This window comes from Perognathus longimembris, chromosome 7 (assembly GCF_023159225.1).
Source record: "Perognathus longimembris pacificus isolate PPM17 chromosome 7, ASM2315922v1, whole genome shotgun sequence".
Taxonomy (NCBI): Eukaryota; Metazoa; Chordata; class Mammalia; order Rodentia; family Heteromyidae; genus Perognathus; species Perognathus longimembris.
The window spans coordinates 45264391-45283775 of record NC_063167.1 but is presented as its reverse complement, the minus strand read 5'-3'; the positions used below and the strand labels follow the sequence as shown (position 1 = coordinate 45283775).

General features: G+C 37.7%; 1 protein-coding gene and 1 long non-coding RNA gene across 11 annotated transcripts in view; both read right to left on the bottom strand.

Moving 5' to 3' along the window:
• Positions 1–19385, bottom strand: part of Dnajc6 (DnaJ heat shock protein family (Hsp40) member C6) — a 137320-nt gene that overhangs the window by 95095 nt on the left and 22840 nt on the right. For 7 of the 10 annotated variants that reach the window (XM_048351497.1, XM_048351491.1, XM_048351496.1 and 4 more), the window contains exon 2: positions 4689–4753. The exons of the other annotated variants lie outside the window; for them this stretch is intronic. The gene's annotated coding sequence lies outside the window, so the exon portion shown is untranslated. The remainder of the gene's footprint in view (positions 1–4688; positions 4754–19385) is intronic. 10 annotated transcript variants of the gene reach the window in all.
• LOC125355267 lies at positions 414–18791 on the bottom strand. The gene is made up of 3 exons (XR_007211632.1): positions 18237–18791; positions 17629–17642; positions 414–425 (listed from the first exon to the last, which is right to left on the bottom strand). It is a non-coding gene; the product is annotated as an uncharacterized LOC125355267 (long non-coding RNA).

The window sequence follows — 19385 nt, the reverse complement described above, 5'->3', positions numbered from 1 at the left end:
GTAGTTTATCACTGAGCTATACTTCCAGCACTCCATAATTACTTTTAAGAAAATTACCAGCTACATATCATCCATAAGTATCTCAAAATGCAGTACTTTAATTTGAGGGATATAATTATGGCTTTGACCAATACCAGAGGCAAATTGAGTGCATTCCACCTGCTGAGAGGCTAAAGCTATCCACTGGTTCCTTTTCAGAAGGCCATCAGAGGAACCTGCACAGCTCCCCACTTTCTTACTTCCAAAGGGAAAGACACAGCATCATTCATTCCAACCCCACAAACCTCACTTCTTCAAGTATAATCTTAGGCCTTGTTGCCTAAGAGATCTAGAAATCAGCATAGAATAAAGGCCTGACATAGTAGGAGAATTCATGGAATGAATTCTCTAAAGTAGGAAGGAGCTAGAAATGGAAGATTGAAAAACTGAGATAGAAAAGTGAATAAATTGATTCCCATTTGAACTTCACAAAATGCAAATCCAATTATGAGAACCAGCTACTTGATATCTTCATGGGTTTTTATCACCCTTGGTCATAATATAATGAACCCTTCACATTCTAGTACCAATTCCTTCCTCTTCTGGACTCAGCTCTTTCCCCTGATTCTATCACCAGCCCCTTCACATCCAGACACGGGGCTTCCCTGGGTCCCCTGCCGGCCTCAGATCCCTGAACGGACAGCACTTCCCAAAAAAAACTGTTAAAGTCCCCAAAATGTTAAGGTCCTAAAGAACATTTTACATTTAATATTCTAAGCTCCCTCCACAAGATCCCATAAAACACTATACATTTTCTAACGTAGCATAACACACTACACTGAAATCATCTATCTACGTGTACATTTTCCCATGCCACATTATCAGGGCCATGATTGCCATGTCATGTTTGGGACAGCATGGATGGCATAGTGCAGACATCTAACAAAGACTTGGTACACAAATGAATGTCTACTGCCACTGGGAAGTGTCAGTGAGCCACTAAGGAAAGGCTTCTGTACACTTAGCCCCCAACGAAAGGTAGCCATTGCATTCATTATCGACTAAGGCTAAAGAGCTCAATTTGGGCTGCTATTCTGACAAGTTCAGGCCAGATCTCACAACATACCATCACAATGCCTCCTGTGAATTCAGCCAATAAAACTGTCCAGTCCTGCCATATTCTGTTTTTACTAGATTTATAGCCTTTTGAAATCATCTTCACTTGGTCTTTTTTATTTTTGACCTGAGTAGGAGATGTATACCCTCTAGATCATTTTTCTGAGTGACATAAGCAAAAAGCACCTGACTGGCAAGCACAAAGCACTGAGTCAAAACCCCAGTAAAAAATATTTCCCTCTTAGGCCACATATGACTTATGAATGGCAGAAGATGCCTTTCATCTTTGCCTCTGTAATCACTATGCTCATGTGATGTAGGCTCTAGGGAACCACATGTTGGTGGCTGTAATTCTAGCTACTCAGAAGGGTGAGATCTGAAGATCATGGTTCAAAGCAAGCCCAGACAGGAAAGTCTGTGAGACTCTGATCTCCAGTTAACCACCAGGAAATAGAGCTTTTGGCTCAAGTGGTAGAGAACTATCCTTGAGAGAAAAAAAGGTAAGGGACAATACCCAGTCCAATCCTTAAGTTCAAGCCCCAATACTGGCATACACACACACACAGCACACACACACACGCACGCGCGCGCGCACACACACACACACACAGTTTTCAGAGGATGGTACAAGATTGAAAATTATACAAGTAAGACATACAAGCAGTGGCAAGTACACTGTAAGCTTATTAGTACAAAACTAATGATAGCAAACAAACTAAACCTCACAGAGTAAGTGCGAGTTTTTCTATAGAGTAAAGATCACACCGAGTTGTAGAAACCATGCATTCTGACAGGATGCAACGCTGTCAAAGAGGAAGAAGTAAATTTTGGAGAGGAAGACCAGGATATAGAAAAGTCAAGATTTACAGTCTAGGAATTCAGGAGCCCATGATACATTCGTCTGTGTGTTGTCACTTACTATCCTTATCCATTAAACTAAACCACCTGTACATTTTCAGACTATCACTCATACACTATGCTCTATGGTCTACAGAGACTTCCCACAAAGCAAAGCACTTTCCAGTAGGAATATGCTGTAAGCCACAAATGTGAGCCATATACTTAATTTCTAAATTTCACATAGCCACATTAAAAAATAAATACAATGAAACAAGTGAATTAGCTTTTATAACACATTGGACTTAACTCAGTAAGTATAATATATTATCATTTCAACATGGGATAATATACTTTTTTCAAACTATATACTTGGAACCTATTGCCTGTTTCACATTTCTAGCGGGACTAGCCTTGTCTCAAATGTTCAGTGATGGCTTACAGATAGTGGCTACCATGTGTTCCAGAACAGTTAGAAAATACTTTCATCTTCACAACACCTTTAAGAAGACTGAAGCTTTTATAACTAAAGATGAGAAAACTGAAAGTCAAAAGTCGTTCACAGGGGCTGGGGATATGGCCTAGTGGCAAGAGTGCTTGCCTCGTATACATGAGGCCCTGGGTTCGATTCCCCAGCACCACATATACAGAAAACGGCCAGAAGTGGCGCTGTGGCTCAAGTGGCAGAGTGCTAGCCTTGAGCAAAAAAGAAGCCAGGGACAGTGCTCAGGCCCTGAGTTCAAGGCCCAGGACTGGCCAAAAAAAAAAAAAAAAAAAAAGTCGTTCACAGTCAGCAGCTAAGTGCATACCCCGGACCTAATCCATGGCTCCTGAGCTCTAGGTTGTATTCTCTTCTCCTCAGTGTGTTGCCTGTATGGTGAGAATGATATCCAATGTTACAGATCAACCAAATAACAAAATGCAGCATGGCCTCCTCCGTAGAGTGAGAAGGCTCGGCAGATGATCCATAGGACAGGACTGTACATGTTGTCAAGTAGCATGCCAGTGGGACAGAAAACCTTTAATAAAAGAATAATCTCCAAACACATGTCTCTATATTTCTTCATTCATAACCATAATTATTTGTTGGACATCATAAACTGATGTGTTCCTTCCATTACTTATTCTCTAACAAGCTATCATTGCATTCACAAAATCACCCAGATGTATATATAAAATTGTGCGTGTGTGTGTGTGTGTGTAGCTCCTGGCTGGTAACTTCCATAGCTCTTGCTATTTCTAAATGACTAGAACAACAAGTATATCATTTGTTAAAGAATTTGGCCTTTTGTCCATGGATTCTAAAGCAGCTTCAGGGCCATAAAGATTGAATAATATCTTTGTTATGATATTGGAGAACTTTAGCCCTCAAAGAAAAATCTCTCTCTGTCTATCTACCCTCTTCTATCTGCTTCTTTTTCTCCCAATATGAAGCCATAGGCAGATAATTAAAACTAAAAATACATTATACTCTTACCCCACCTTTCTTTGTTGAAGTTGACCATAAAGAATTCTCTGGCCTACCTACCTTGTCTCACAGTATATCATAACAGCGTCATTTCAGAAGGGGCCCTGCCCCATACCCAGAAGACAGGAATGCTGTAGAGAGGCCAAGAAAAATCTGAACAGACATGCCTTTCTTGTCCCTCGGCCTACTAACATTTAGTCCAAACTTTGTTCAATCACATTTCCATCTACACAGTTGTCCATGCTTAAGTCATGTTTGTGCAATTAAACTTCCACAAAGTACCTGATTTGAGAAACTTTAACATGGGAGACTTATAAAGAACCCATTATTGTCTTCACAACACCTAAGACCCTTCTAGCTCTCTATTTTTTAATCTGGACATTTATTTGTAGCATTTAAAATACTCTTAATAGCCAAGATCCAGTGATCCATGCTTGTAATCCTAGCTACTCAGGAGGCCCTGAGTTGAGGGACAGCCCAGGGAGAAAATCTTATGAGACCCCCTTCTCAATCCATAGCCGAGGACTGCATTAAAACAAAGGTCTGATCAGAAGGAGGGACGTAGAAAAGAAAATCAAAAAAAAATATATAAATGTAGATCTAGTTTCAAATGTTGGTTCTACATCCAGCATCTGTGTTAGTCAGGTAAAACTTACCAGACTTTTTTAATATTACATCCTTCATGGAACTGCTTTTGAAATTAAAGGGGATAATATTTACAGCACCTGGCAGAGTAGCTATTTGATGGGCATTCAGTATAACTCAGGTCCCTTCCTCATCTTTTCCTTCCTATTTTCCCAGAGATGTAGACATTTCTCCTGCTTAGTTTTATCCTACTGAAAAACGCAATGCTCTCATTCCCATTTCATGCTTGATGTCTTCTCATCTATTTTCCAAAGTTAAAAATGTCAAATGATTCCAAGTACCTTGAGTTGACTACAGTGTGGTTCAGTCCAAGTAATATACCTAAAAATGAAGAAAGCCAATGGTGTAGCTTTCATTGAGGATTGAAGGTTTGAGGACCAAGAGGATAAGGGTGGAGATGGGGAGGCTGCTGGTATAAAGACATGGAGACCAAAGGCCAGATTGCTGATGTCCAAAGAGCTATGCATCCCAGATCCAAAAGGTGAAGTCTTGAAACCCTGGCATTTGTTCTATCCAGACCCTCAGGTGAATGGATGATGCTGGCCTATTTAAAGAGCAGATTTTCCCTATCACATCTACTGCCTCCATTGCCAGCATCCTCTGGAAAAACCCTCACAGACACACCCCCAAAATGATGCTTTACCAGTTCTCCAGGAATTCCTCAATCCAGTCAAGTTGACACCATCACAGAGATGAAAGATCTTTACACTGAAAAGAAATCGAAGAAGATACAAATAAATGGAAATATATCCTCCATTCACAAAGTAGAAGAATCAGTGTCAAAATTCCCATACATCTCAAAGAAATTTATGAATTCAACACCGTTGCTATCAAAACACCAATTACATTCTTCATAGTAGGAGATAAACAATGCTAAAATTCATATGGAGTCACAAAAGATCCCAAATAGATAATTCAATCATGAGCAAAAAGATGAAGGCATCATACTACTCCACTTCGAAATACACTACAATGTTATAGTAACAAAGCACATGGTACTGATATACACACACCACACAGGCCAGTGGAACAAAGTAGAGAACAGAGACATAAACAGACACATGTAGACCCACCTGACCTTCAACAAGGATGCCAGGAAAACACATGAGAAAAGAAAAGTCTCTTCTATATATGGAAAAGAAATAAATTCAAAAAGGACATTTCAAAAAGGACAATTCAAAAACATTTAGATGTAAGATGCACAACAATGAGTATATACTGGTATTAGAGCTAGGGAAGTGAAAGGGAATATCAAACTTGAGAGAAAATGGATAAAAAGACAAATGACTCCAAAAGCAATACTTGCAAAACCATTAGGTGTAAACCAACTGAACAACTCATGGGGGGAGAGAGGAAGGAGGAGGGGGGAGGGGAGAATGAGGGAGGAGGTAACAAATAGTACAAGAAATGTACCCATGGCCTAACGTATGAAACCCCCCTGTACATCACTTTGACAATAAATAAGTAATTACTATTTTTTAAAAAGATGCGCAACAATGTAACCTCTAGAAGAAAATACAGAGAACATTCCATGACATTGACTTTTTAGATGTGACTTCAAGAGGACAGACAAGAAAAGCAAAAATAGACAAATGAAACTGTCTCAATCTAAGAAGCTTCTGGACAGTGGAAAAAACAACAAAAACAAGGACCAAGTAACAGTAAAAAGACAAATGTTTGCAAACTAACACATCTAATACAGTGTTAATAGCCAACATACATAAGGAACTCAAACAACTCAATTGTAAAAAAAAAAAAAAAACCAGCCCAAATAAAAACATAGGCAAAAGACCAGAATAGACATTTCTCAAAAGAAGACATACAAATGGCTAACATGCACAGGAGAAAGTATCATGATCACCAATCAACAAGAAAGTACAAATCAAAACCACAATGAATCACCTCATTCTTGTTAGAATAGCTAATAACAAAAGACAAAAGATATACATGTGACAAGGCTGTGAAGAAAAGGAACCCCTTATTGTTTGGGGGATTGCTACTGTTACATACTGTTGATGGGAATGTAAATTAATATAGTCATTATGAAAAACAGCATGGAGTTCTCAATATTTTTAATATATAGCTCTCATATAACCCAGAAAACTCACTACTGGGTATATAGGAAAAGGAAGTGAAATCAGTGTGGCAAAGAGACATTTGTATTCCATGTTTATTGAAATACTATTCACAGAAGCCAAGATATGGACTCAACTAAGTGCTCATAACTAGATGAATAGGTAAAGAAAATATGGTATATGTACTATTCAGTTATGAAAAATAGGAATATTGTTGTCTGAGACAACATAGATGAACCTGGAAGACATTGGGTTAAAAGAAACAAGATAAGCATTGAAAAACAATTACCACATGATCTCTCATATGTGTTATTTAAGAAGTATGTGTTACAATGAAGGCTCATGCCTATAATATACAGGAAGTTGAGATTGGATAATCACTGTTCAAAGCCAGCTCAGGCAGAAAAGTATGCCAGACTCCATCTCCAGTTACCCAGAAAGAAGCCAGGCTAGAAATTGATTCAAGTGGCAAAGCACCAACTGTGAACAAGAAAGCCAAGTGAGAACACAAGGCCCTACATTTAAGCCCCAGGGCTGGTATACAGACACACAATAAATGTTGATCCCACAGAAGTAGAATGGTGCTTACCAGAGGCTCAGACCATCAGAGGCAATGTAAATCCAAGTACACATAAGTATAATTAGATTAAAACAGTAAATTTAAGGAATCTATTATATAGCATTGTGACTATAGTTAATAATGGTATGTTTTATGAAGATCGTATGTTGTGTTCTTACCATCCAGTAATTATGTGAGATGATGTACTTGTTAATTATCTAGATTTTATGTCCCATGATATATGTGTATATGTACTTTAAAATATCACGTTTAAACATAGTTAGTACATAAAGTTTTGTTTATTTGTTTTGTTTTTGTTGTCAATCCTGGGGCATGGACTCAGGGCCTGAGCACTGTCCCTGGCTTCTTTTTGCTCAAGGCTAGCACTCTACCTCTTGAGCCACAGCACCACTTCCTGCTTTTTTTCTATATATGTGGTGCTGAGGAATCAAACCAGGGCTTCATGTATACGAGGCAAGTACTTTACCACTAGGCCATATTCCCAGCCCCAAGTACATAAAGTTTTGCCCACAAATTTCTTTAGTTCAAAAGGGATGTACAGATAAGTGGTAGAGCTCCTGCTTAGCATGTGCACAGCCCTAGGTTCAATCCTCAACCTCAAAATAAAAAACTTTAAACACATTTGTGGCAAAAGTTATCACATTTATTTTAATGTTTAGATTCTTTTAGAGCAATCAGGCTGATCTATGAACAAATGTATTTAATTTTTAAAATAAACACACTATAATACAACACACTCTAATACAACAAAGAAGAAAACATAAATTAATATTCCCATGACATTGAGGAAACAAAAAATGTGTTAAACAGAATCCACAACAATATAACCATAATGTAAAGGCTAATAAAATGAACTATAGTAAAGAATTTTGTAAAGCTGGGGTTACATCTCAGGGATAAAGGGCATGGTTAGCTATATGAGGTACAGGTTCAATCCCTAGTTCAATTCCCCAAAATGAAATAATTTTTTCACCAAAAGACATTATTATGAAAGGCATGACATTGATCAAGATGTACTGTACTCATAAACTGACATGTTGAATTGAAACCCTTTGTACAACTACTTAAGGATTATAAATTTATAAAATAATAAAAAGACATCATTATCTGAATATAGTGGCAAATGTTTGTAATCTCAGCACTTGGAGGGCTGAGGCAGGAAGATCTTGAGTTCAAAACCAACCTGGGCTACATGGTGAGTTCAAGGCCAGCCTGAGCTACATACAGAGCTTTAAAAAAAAAGAACAGGCAACACTAAAAGAGTAAAACTTAAAATAATGCTGTAGAGAATATATGTATGTATGTATGTATTTATGACTCATATATAAGGGTTCATATAAAAAATGTATGTATGTCAATAAGAAGGTACATAAATCAATAAGAAAAATGCAGAAATAGAAATTGCCAAAATAGAAATTTTGGCAAATAATAATCATGTTTTCCACAAAAGACCATATGAAAATGACCAATAAACTTAGGACTAAGTGCCCAACCACTGAGTCATAATTAAAATTTGAATTGAAATCACAGTGATGTATCACCACTAGAAACCAGTAAGAATAACTAAAATTTAGAAGATTTCCAGCAGCAAATGTTAACAAGTGTGGAGCAATGACACACTTACTCAGTACTGATAGGTTAAAACCTGGTCCAAACATTTTGTAAAACTATTTGGTATTCCCTACTAAAGCCAACACATCCTGTGACCTAATAGCATTATTCTTAAGTATTTAACATATATATTTATATGTGCACCAAAAAAATACATACAAGAATGTTCCTAGCAGTTATTTTCAGGCTGGGATGTAGCTCAGTGGCAAAGCGCTTGTCTAGCAAGTCCTGGGTTCGATCCCCCGTACCAAAAAAGAAAACACAAAAAAATAGAGTTAAAAAAAACCCTACCTAGCAGTTATTTTCATAATGGATCCAAAATGGAACTTACACAATGTCAGTCCAAATGAAAAACTACAACAATGTATTCACTAGTGGAATACTACACAGGGATGAGAATGAATAACTACCACATACTGAAGATGGGTCTCACAAACTAAAATGAGCAAAAGAAACAGGAGCAAATACCACATAGGAAATGACTGTATTTAAAGAAAAGTCAAAAAGAACTAAACTAATCCACAGTTTAAGTCCTCAGATGATTAGTATACCTTGGCTTAGGTGACAGAAACTAAGGAGGGGCTTCAGAGTCTCAATGTCCTGTTACCTGTTACAGTGCCTTCACTTTCTAGAAGTTCATCTATGTGTACACTTAGAAGCTATACATATTTTCTGCATACATAAAAGTTGGTTTAAAATTCAGCATTCATTAGGCATAAACATTCTCACATATCAAAGAAGTATGAAGTCAAAGTTCTGCAATTTATCTCCTGAGAAGACTTGAGATGTTCCCATTTGAGCAATGTTCTTAATTTTTTATACACTGTCAAGTTTTGCTTTCTATTGCTGTCATTCTATATAAATGTCTCATAGTAGAATTGAGCTTCCTGACTTTGATTTTCCTATAAACTTTTAAAACCCTTTGTTATAGATTCAAATAAAATCAGCCACAAATTTTTAAAGCAAAAAAATAATCCAGAGAGTTGACTGGGCATGATGGTGCATATTTGTAATCCCAGTACTTGGCACACTGAAGCAGGAAGATTACAAGTTCCAGGCCAGACTAGGCTACAATTTTAGCTCAAAATCAATCTGGACTATATAGCATAATTCTGTCAAGAAAGGGAGAGAGAGAGTGTGTGTGTAGGGGAAAGGGGGAAAGAGGGAAAGGAAGAAGAGGGGGAGACAAAAACTAGAGCCTGACATGGAAGCTGAACTGCAATATGAAATCTGCTAAAGTCTTGGGATTTGAGCATGTAGTGAGTGTACAGTGAAGGCAAGACTAAAACCAGTAAGTGGGGCTAGACAAAGATCAGCCTGAGAAACAGTGAGAGAGTGTAGATTCTGTTCCCTCAGCAAGTGCATCTGAGCAGCTGCCATTCCCCAATCCCCACATAGGACCAGGTGTTCATTTTCTGAACAATGATTGCTCACTGGAAGTCCTTGAGGAGCATACTAACAATACAGTCTAGAAGTTTGCCCTGGGACCTGCCCAAGCTTCTGATCTAATAGACACAACAGTAGAGACAGAAGTGCGCAAGCTCTCTTAGGAAGATCTATAGGGAAAGGAGACTGTTTGCAGAAGAGTTGTAAATAGGCCCTCTGAATGATCCTTCCACATGGGCCAAAAGGCTCCCTAGAAGTACAGGCAGTGAATGTAAACAGTTGGACCTCACAAGCAACAGGAGTATGTAAGATAGAAGAAAGCTGGGGAGGGACTGGATGCAAAGAAAGATGCTGAGACTTTCAGGATAGATAGTTTCAATCTACCTGAGAGGCAGTCATGTCATCTCATAAGGAAGAGGCTTCAATAATGGTGAAACACATTTGGAGCAGTACCTACCAGAATGAGAGGGAGTAATCAAAGTAAGAGAATGTACCATACAGGAGCTGGGACCCTGGAGGCTCAGGAGGAGTGGGAGAAATTGAAACAATGGTAGTTTGTCATGGGCTCTGAGGGACCCTCAGAGAGGAAACAGAAGTCAGGTCAGGGTCATAGAGTTAGGAAAGCCATCAAGAAATGTAGAAATCACAGACTAAGCTTGTTGAGCTTTGGACAGCTGAGCACAGAACCAACATATTGGTTTGGTGGGAGGAGGGGCAAAAAGCCACCCACATATCACCACATACCCACCCTAATGGCTAAAGGTAAATAGGAACATATCAAATGGCCTACTGCAAAGCTGGATCAGTCAGAATGGAATGTAAAAATGTACACTACTCTGGAACATAACTTGGTAACTCCTTTAAAAATTAAAAAAATCCAGTAAATTGGCAAGTTACATGCAAACAAGAAGTTATATACAGATGTTCATGTAACTATATTCCTAATATCTAAGAACTTGAAACCACCCAAATGTCTTTCAATGGATGAATAAACAAACTATGGATCACACACACCATAAAATACAACTCAATAAAGCAAAGGAATATTGGTACATACAATTTGGATTATCCTCAAGTAAATTAGGCTGAGTTTAAAAGCCTTAATCTCAAAGTGATGCATACTACATGGTTTTATTTTTTGAATAATCATTAAATAGCATAATTATACAGATGGAGAACTATTAAACTTCTAGGGGTTGTAGACTGGGGTACAAAGGACTCTGTGGTAATAAGTAAATTCATATCATAATTATCATAGTAGTTGTTCAAGATTTCACCTGAAAACACTGAACAGAGATACACACATGCATACTATCTCACACACACACTCACACACACACTCACAAATGAGTATGTATATATATGATAAAACTGATGGAGTTCTGTGGTTGAATAAGAGTCTAAAATCTATACCACTCAGAAAATCCCAGTTTGAAAAAAATCACTATAATAAAACTATTGTGCTCTTTTGGTAGATAGGAAATGTTCCAGAATATGAAATGACTGAATCAGTAATTAGTTAAGTAGGCCAGTGGGTTTCTCTTCTACCTGAATGTATCATGTTTTTAAAAATCAAAAATATAAGGGAAAACATGCCTCCTTTGTCTCTCTGGGACAGACATATTTCACTTAACATAAAAGTTTCCATGTCTTTCATTCTTTCTAATGGATGCGTAAAATTCCATTGTGTATGTATATATATATACATATACATATATATACATATATACATATATATACATATGTATATGTATATGTATATATATGTATATACACATATATATAATATTTTCTTGATCCATTCTTCCATTGAGTGGTATCTGGGCTTATTCTATGTCATAGCTCTGGTGAATAGTGCTGCAATAAACATGGTTGTGCTGGTGGCTTTACTGTATCTTGGTTTGTAATCTTTTAGATAAATGCCTATGAGTGGAATGTTGGATCACAGGGTAGTTCCAATGCATGTTTTCCTTTATATATGGAAGCTAGGTTTAGCTTATAGACTTATAAGTAAATATGTTGGGTGCCATGAAAGTGTATACAAATATTTTAACTGAAATATGGTTCAAGGGAGAACTCGGTGTAATTCCTTAAAAAGGTAAAGTCAACATTCAACAAAATAAATACCAGGAAACATGTACATAAAAGCAGTGGAGTGGGTCAAGGAGAATGGCAGAGACAAATAAAGAGGAATCCTAAAAAATTAAGAAGAATGGGGGAAGGGGTGGGTAGGAGAGAGATGGGTGAGAGTGTTGAAGGGGGTAACATTGATCAAGATGCCTTATACTCATAAACTGCTTTATTAAATGGCTACTCCTCTGTACAACTATTTAAAGGCAATTAACAGTAGCAAAAATAAATAAGCATATAATAAATAACTAAATAAAACTATTAAAAATCAAAAATAATCCTTTCATCCATTTAAATAAACATTGAAACTTTTGAAAACATTGAAAATTAAAATAAACATTGAAAAATTATCAAAAAGAAAAAAGGAAGTTAAAGAAGGGAGGGAAGAAAACATGGCCAATTTGGGGTGGGGGGATAGTACTAGAATTTAAACTCAGGGCTCTGTGATTGCTAGGTAGGCACTCTAATACTTGAGCCATACCCACAAGGCATTTTTGTCTTTCTTGCTTCTCTAATAGAATCTTGCTTTTTCCCTCAGGAATGCCTTGTCTGAGATCCTTCTATTTACATATCCTACGTAGCTGGAATTACAGGTACACACCACCATACCCAGACTTTATTGGACTCAAACTTTTTGTCTAGACAGACTTTAAACTGTGATCCAGCTTCTCAGGAGGCTAAGATAAGAGGATTATGGTTCAAAGCCAGTCTGAGCAGAAAAGTCCCCATGAGACTCATATCTCCAACTAACTACTCAAAAACCAGCCAAGGGGGCTGGGGATATAGCCTAGCGGCAAGAGTGCCTGCCTCGGATACACGAGGCCCTAGGTTCGATTCCCCAGCACCACATATACAGAAAACGGCCAGAAGCGGCGCTGTGGCTCAAGTGGCAGAGTGCTAGCCTTGAGCGGGAAGAAGCCAGGGACAGTGCTCAGGCCCTGAGTCCAAGGCCCACGACTGGCAAAAAAAAAAAAAAAAAAAAAAAAAAAACCAGCCAAGGGGTGCTGTGGGTCAAGTGGTAGAACACTATCCTTGAGCACAAAGAGGCTCAGGGACAGCACCCAGGCCCTGAGTTCAAGCCCCATAACTGACAAAAATTTAAAAAATAAAATAAACTGTGATCCTCCAGATCTCAAACTCCTGACTAACTATGATTACAAGTATGAGTCATTACCTGACTAAAAATTTGCAATTTGAACCATTTTATTACCCAGGAATTTGAATGATCTCCTTAACTCATAAATATTGTCCTTTCCTTGTTTCCCTTCCTTCTCCCAACTGGAAATAAAACATATTCTTTCTTTCTTCCCTTCCTTTCTTTTCTTTTTTTTTTTTTAACTCAGGGCTTCATGCCTTTCAGACAAGTACTCTAGCCCTGAGCTACGGCCCCAGCATTATTATTCCCTTCTTCACCCCTCTTTTCCTTTCCTCCTTTCACCTTCCAGCATATACTCAAGATCTACAGTACATTCAAATTTTATCCAGCAATTGAAATGGAGGAAAAGACCAGATGTTCTGGGAGTGTGTAATGGGCCAATGCAAGTGGAGGAAACCTGAAGTCCACAAAAGCCTTCCAAAAGATACAACAACCAGAAAAGGGAATAATATGAACAGGAAACAAAGACAGTAAAATACTACAGAGAAGGAAAAGTATGAGGGAAACTTACTATTTAGCCTCTGAGAAAGCAAAACAAGCCCAGAAAACTTACTACCAATTCCCAGCTATCAATGTCTCTGTGCAAGTGTATAGAGAGATGCTGTGGTTTGGATTTTAAGTATTACCACAGAGCCCATATGTAAGAAAGCTTGGTCACAGCCAAAGGCTATGGGAAGAAGTGGAACCTTTGGGACTACAGTCTAGTAGAAGTTAGGACTTTAGGCCCTCCTTTCTTTTTGCTTCCTGGCTGCCATGAGATGAACAGGCCTTACCCACCACACACAGTCACCATGATAAATAAATCAAGCCAGTATCACCAAAGGCCCACGGCAAATAAGGTCAAGAAACTGTGGCTGAAACCTTGAAATCGGAGCCAAAATAAATCTTTCCTCCTTTAAGCTGATTTTATCAGATGGGAATACTAACACAGTACATGGTATATGTATGTGGTATATAATTTACATGTATATTCTAACATTTTAATATTAAACACTGACATCAATATTATTGACATTTTAAATTTTATTAATATTGGTTTATTAAAATAAAATTTTAACACGTATCTTTTAATATTTCAATTCCAGATTCCCAGACTAGAAATATTTTCACTGCATCCTGGATAGGCTGAGTCCCACAGGACCGTTGTTTTTTTCTCCTTCCCTCACCTCCATCCCATTTAAGGCAAGCGCTCCTGAGAGCCCTCTCCTTTAACACCGGTTCCCAGATTTTCCCATCTACCTCACTGAAGCAGGAGTCACAGCTGGGTTCAATTTCTGCACAGTGTCACCACCCCCTCAACTTGGCAAAAGTATTCTAAATTTAAACAGCACAGCACCAAACTAAAAATGGCTTAGAAAGAGGAACAAACATACCTTGTGCTGGGCTCTTGTTAGATTTCACAGGCACAAATTTCTCTTTTTTTAAGCATATGTGATCAAATGATTCTTTGGTGAGAAGAAGGAGAAGGAGAAGGAGAAAGAAGGAGAAGGAGAAGGAGAAGGAGAAGGAGAAGGAGAAGGAGAAGGAGAAGGAGAAGGAGAAGGAGAAGGAGAAGGAGAAGGAGAAGGCGAAGGAGAAGGAGAAGGAGAAGAAGAAGAAGAAGAAGAAGAAGAAGAAGAAGAAGAAGAAGAAGAAGAAGAAGAAGAAGAAGAAGAAGAAGAAGAAGAAGAAGAAGAAGAAGAAGAAGAAAAGAAGAAATTCTCCAAGTCTGCAAAGTGTCTGTTTTCACATGGCCAGGAGGGTGGGGAAGAGCAGAAAGAGGAAAGTTACATGTTAACACAGGCAAGGTACACTTGGACACTGAGAATATTACCCATCTCCAACATTCCTGCATGCTGGAATTTTCCTCTCCATCTCTTCTGGTCAACCAGTATGAAGAGGGAGACACAACTGGGAGTCAGAAGTCAAAGCATCTGTCCTAGTGATGAGTAGTCCCCAGGCCCCAGGTCATGTGCTCTCTCCAATCTTCCACTTCCCAGTCTATAAAATGAGAAGGCTGAACTTGACTAGTGATGCTCAATCTTTTATTTTTTCCCTTGGCATTTTTTCCACATTTAACTTAAAATGTAATTTCATTATTTATTTTTATTGTCATGTAGACACACTGAAAGGTGAACAAGCCATATATTTAGTTCAATGTGTCTCTGCAAACTGAGTATATGTGAAAAGCCATCAGTTAGCTCAGATAACCACAATACTCCAATCCCAAAGCCCAATGCTGGCACATTTTTTTTAATACTAGAATTAGAGTAGGGAAAACAAAGAGAAAGATCAAACATAAATGTCAGTTTGTTTTCCTGGTCTGATTTTATTTTTTTAAGTTGAAAACCCCTGTCATAATATTCACAACTGCATCCATCTCTTTATCACCGTCAGCTCCATGTCACATGTGAGTAGCACCCTTTACTGTCCTGGCCAAACTCCTAGAACTACCAAATGTGTATTTGGGAAGAGGAGAACCAAGCACACAAATGCTCAATGCTAAGATGATTGAGTAAATAACTAAAACTTGAACATTAGAGGCCAATGACATGGGCAGTAGCATAAAGCTCATGGTACAACTAACACAACAGACAATCCTAAAATCAGGGGAAGATGTTGAAAAAAATATATCTTCTCAAGTATAACACCAAGTATGGGCCAAGTTTTCATAAAAATTTTTATAACTCAATCAAATTATTTTGTAAATTTTAGGATCATACTGAAGTTGAAATGGTAAGAATTGACGATTCTGAATCATATAATAACAAAAGCATTAAACATTTGAATGGAAGACCAGACATTACAAACTAAGTTCTTTTAGCACACATACACTGCAGAAGAACTACACAAATTTGTAAGCATTTCAAAGAAAATGTGGGGAAAGATACAGATAAGCCTTTAATATGCAAGAAGTAACAAGACTCAAACATACATATCCTTTGTTATTAGTGTAAGGTGTTAGCTTGGGGTTTATTTGCTTGTCCTGGGGCTTGGACTCAGGGCCTGGGCACTGTCCATGGCTTCTTTTTGCTCAAGGCTAGCTAGCACTCTATCTCTTGAGCCACAGCACCACTTCCAGCTTTTTCTGTTTAAGAGATACTGAGGAATCGAACCCAGGGCTTCGTTAATGCTAGTCAAGATCTCTACTGCTAAGTCACATTCCCAGCCCTCTTGGGGGTTTTTTGGCTTACTATTTTCAGGTTTTTGTTTTTGGTTGGTCATGGGGCCTCGGACTCTGGGCCTGGGCATTGTCCCCAAGCTCTTCAGAAGCTGAAGGCTAGTGCTCTACCACTTGAGCCACAGTGCCATTTCTGATTTTCTGGTGGTTAATTGGAGATAAGAGTCTCATAGACTTTCCCGCCTGGGCTGGCTTTGAACCACAATGGCTATATCTCAGCCTCCTGAGTAGCCACTGGCAACCAGCTCTGTTTTCAGTTTTTGTTTTTTTTTTAAAAAGGTCAATAGTTATTAACAACATTTGCAGTAACATTTGTATACCTTCCCAGTGACAGACAGTTCCAGGTACTTGGGGTATATAAGTAAATAAAGCTGAAAATTTAAAAAAAAGAAAGGCAATGAGTAACTTAAAACTAGGGAGATACTCTGGTGCACTGAGAAATCTGACTGCATTCAGTTCTGTAGACTTGTATAAGTTATTAATTACCATAAGTTTTAATTGTTATGCATGGAAAGCAATTTCAAATGACAGGGGTTAATAATGAGATGATCTATGTAAAATTCTTGGTAAATGTTAGCCATTCATTTTACTCAAAAAAAAAAAAAAACAGGCCACATTTTTAAGTAGCATAGGCAAGTCAAGTATGCAGTCATAATGGAATGGACAGTAGTAGACCTACAGTTCTGCTGAGAGCAACTAGAAAAGCCAAATCAAACCCCAAAAACATCTGCTTGAAGTTAGGGGAAAGCTACTAATCAGCCAGGATTAAAAAGCTAGATTTTTGGAAACAGGAAAGCCAACTTTTTGTAAGCCCATTTTTGCCACTTAGGGTATTTGCAGATTTTTGGCCTAAGTTAAGGAGCTGAGAAACTAAGACGACAACAGCTGTCAAGGGGTAGAAAAGTCTGTGGAACATCATATGGTCTCATGGGGCTGCAGAGACAAAAAGTGGAAATCAAAACTAAAAAGTTAACATCCTAGAATAACCAAGAGAAGAGAGCCTGATACCATTTTTCCTCTTGTATCACTGACTCACCTGCACAAGACCAAAAGAAGAAAGTTGACAAGAAAAATCAGCATTTTCAGTTTTCAGGAGTCTCACTGTCTGAGGGAAATAACAATGGGGCCTACCAGAGGAAGCTGCCATGACTCTCCAGAGAAAACACAAGGAGATCGAAGTTTACCCAATGGCAAAGCAGTCTAATTGACTGGGTGCCAGTCGCATTAAATATTCTAAGAGGAAAGATGACCTCATCCAGAGCCTTCCATACAAAATATGGAACATTTAATTAAAGTCTTCTACATGTGAAGAGCATCAACAAGAAAAACAGAAAAGTTAAACAGGCTCAAAAGTACCCATACATTGGAGTTACTAAATGTGGCTTTCAAAACTACTGTGACTTGTTTGTTCAAGAACAGATGACAAAAGTGGTGTGGTGGCCCATGTTAGTAGGCAACAGTATACCAGTTGGAGACCAATTGAACAAAAATTCAAGATCCTACCTGAAAAATGGTATAAAAGCAAAAGATCTGGGCATATGATTCAAGTTTGCAAGTACCAGGATGTGAGTTTAATAAAAGAGTGTGGTAGAGATCTAGCCTCAAGCACAAAGACGCTCAGGGACAGCACCAAGACCCTGAGTTCAAGCCCCGCAATCAACACAAAAGCAAAAGGAAAAAGGAAGGGGAAGAGAAAGGAAGAAAAAGGAAAGGAAAGGAAGGAGGAAGAAGGGATGAAGGAAGGAAGGAGAGAAAAAATTTCATTTTAAAAATAATCTAATAAAATTCTGAAACTTAAAAATACAAACTGAAATTTTAAAATTAAATGTTTTTATTAATGAATTTAACACAGAAAAAGGTATAGGGCTCTACAGAAGACCAGGCAAAAAATAAATAACAGAAAAGCTGTCTAAAAGCACAGAAAATAAAATTAGTGATAAGAGGAAAGGGTAAAAATGTGATATAAAACCTAGTGTAAAAGTAATTGGAACCCCAGAAAGAGAAAAATAGGGAAAACAATATTGAAATGGATAATGGTAGAGAATTACAATAATTGAAAAAAAATTCAAGCCACACAGCTTCAAGGAAGAAACACACAACCAAGCTAAATTTGGGAAGGACTAAGAAACTATTGAAAATGAATATACTGAGCAAAGGCATAAAATTAGCCAAAGAAATAAGATGGAACATCAAATAGGACTGACTACCAATTTTTCCACTGACGTATGAAAACTAGTAGATAGTGGAACTGTATCTGGAGGGGAAAAAAGTCTGCCAGAATTTTTTTTAATGATGTCTTATTATACTGTCTAGGCTTTGAGCTGCTGCATTGAGCTGCTGAGTTCCAGAGATCTGTCCTGCAAGCTGAGATTACAGATACATACCACTGCACCTAGTTTACTCTCCGGTACTCTACACAGTTAGTGAAATTCCCCTTTAAAAAACAAAAGCAAAATTAGACTGCTTCCAGGTCACAAAAAAACTGAGACTATTATTTTCTAGAAATAGAAGAAATACTAAAAAAGATCTCAGAGCTAACACACAGAAGTTATAAATGATAAACAATGAATGGAGTAAATAATATATAGGATCAGAGGAACGTAGGAGTAATTGGAGTGATGTAGGATTGGAGTAACTGTAGGAATGGGGTAAATATGTGGTAAATATGTCAACTAAAAAGAAATTGAATGAAGAAAGAGGTGACACTGTCCAAAAAGAAATGTACTCATTACTTGACTTATGCAACTACAACCTCTCTGTACATCACCTTTACAATGAAAATAAGAAGAAAAAATTTTAAATAGACATATTTTTACAAAGCAATACTTTCAATCTCTCATGGGAGTTTAAGTACATGTATAAAAATAAATTATAAAAATAAAAGGCAGAGCCAGATGCTTGTGTCTCACATTTGAAATCCTAGATACTCACGAGGCTATAATCTAAGGAAGACAGTTCAAAGCCAGCTCAAGCAGAAAAGTCTGTGAGACTCTTATCTTCAAATAGCTACCAAAAAAACAGAAGTGATGCTGTAGCTCAAAGGGGTAGAGCACTAGCCTTGAGCAAAAGAGCTCAGGAACAGAACCCAGGCAGAGAGTTCAAGCCCTATGACTGACAAAATAAATAAATAAGTAGAGGTAGAAGAGAAAACATAGAAAATGGAATTAAGAACCTAACATTGTCTGAAATATGATAAAATATAAATAATATTAGAGTAATCACATATACACAGAACCATGAAG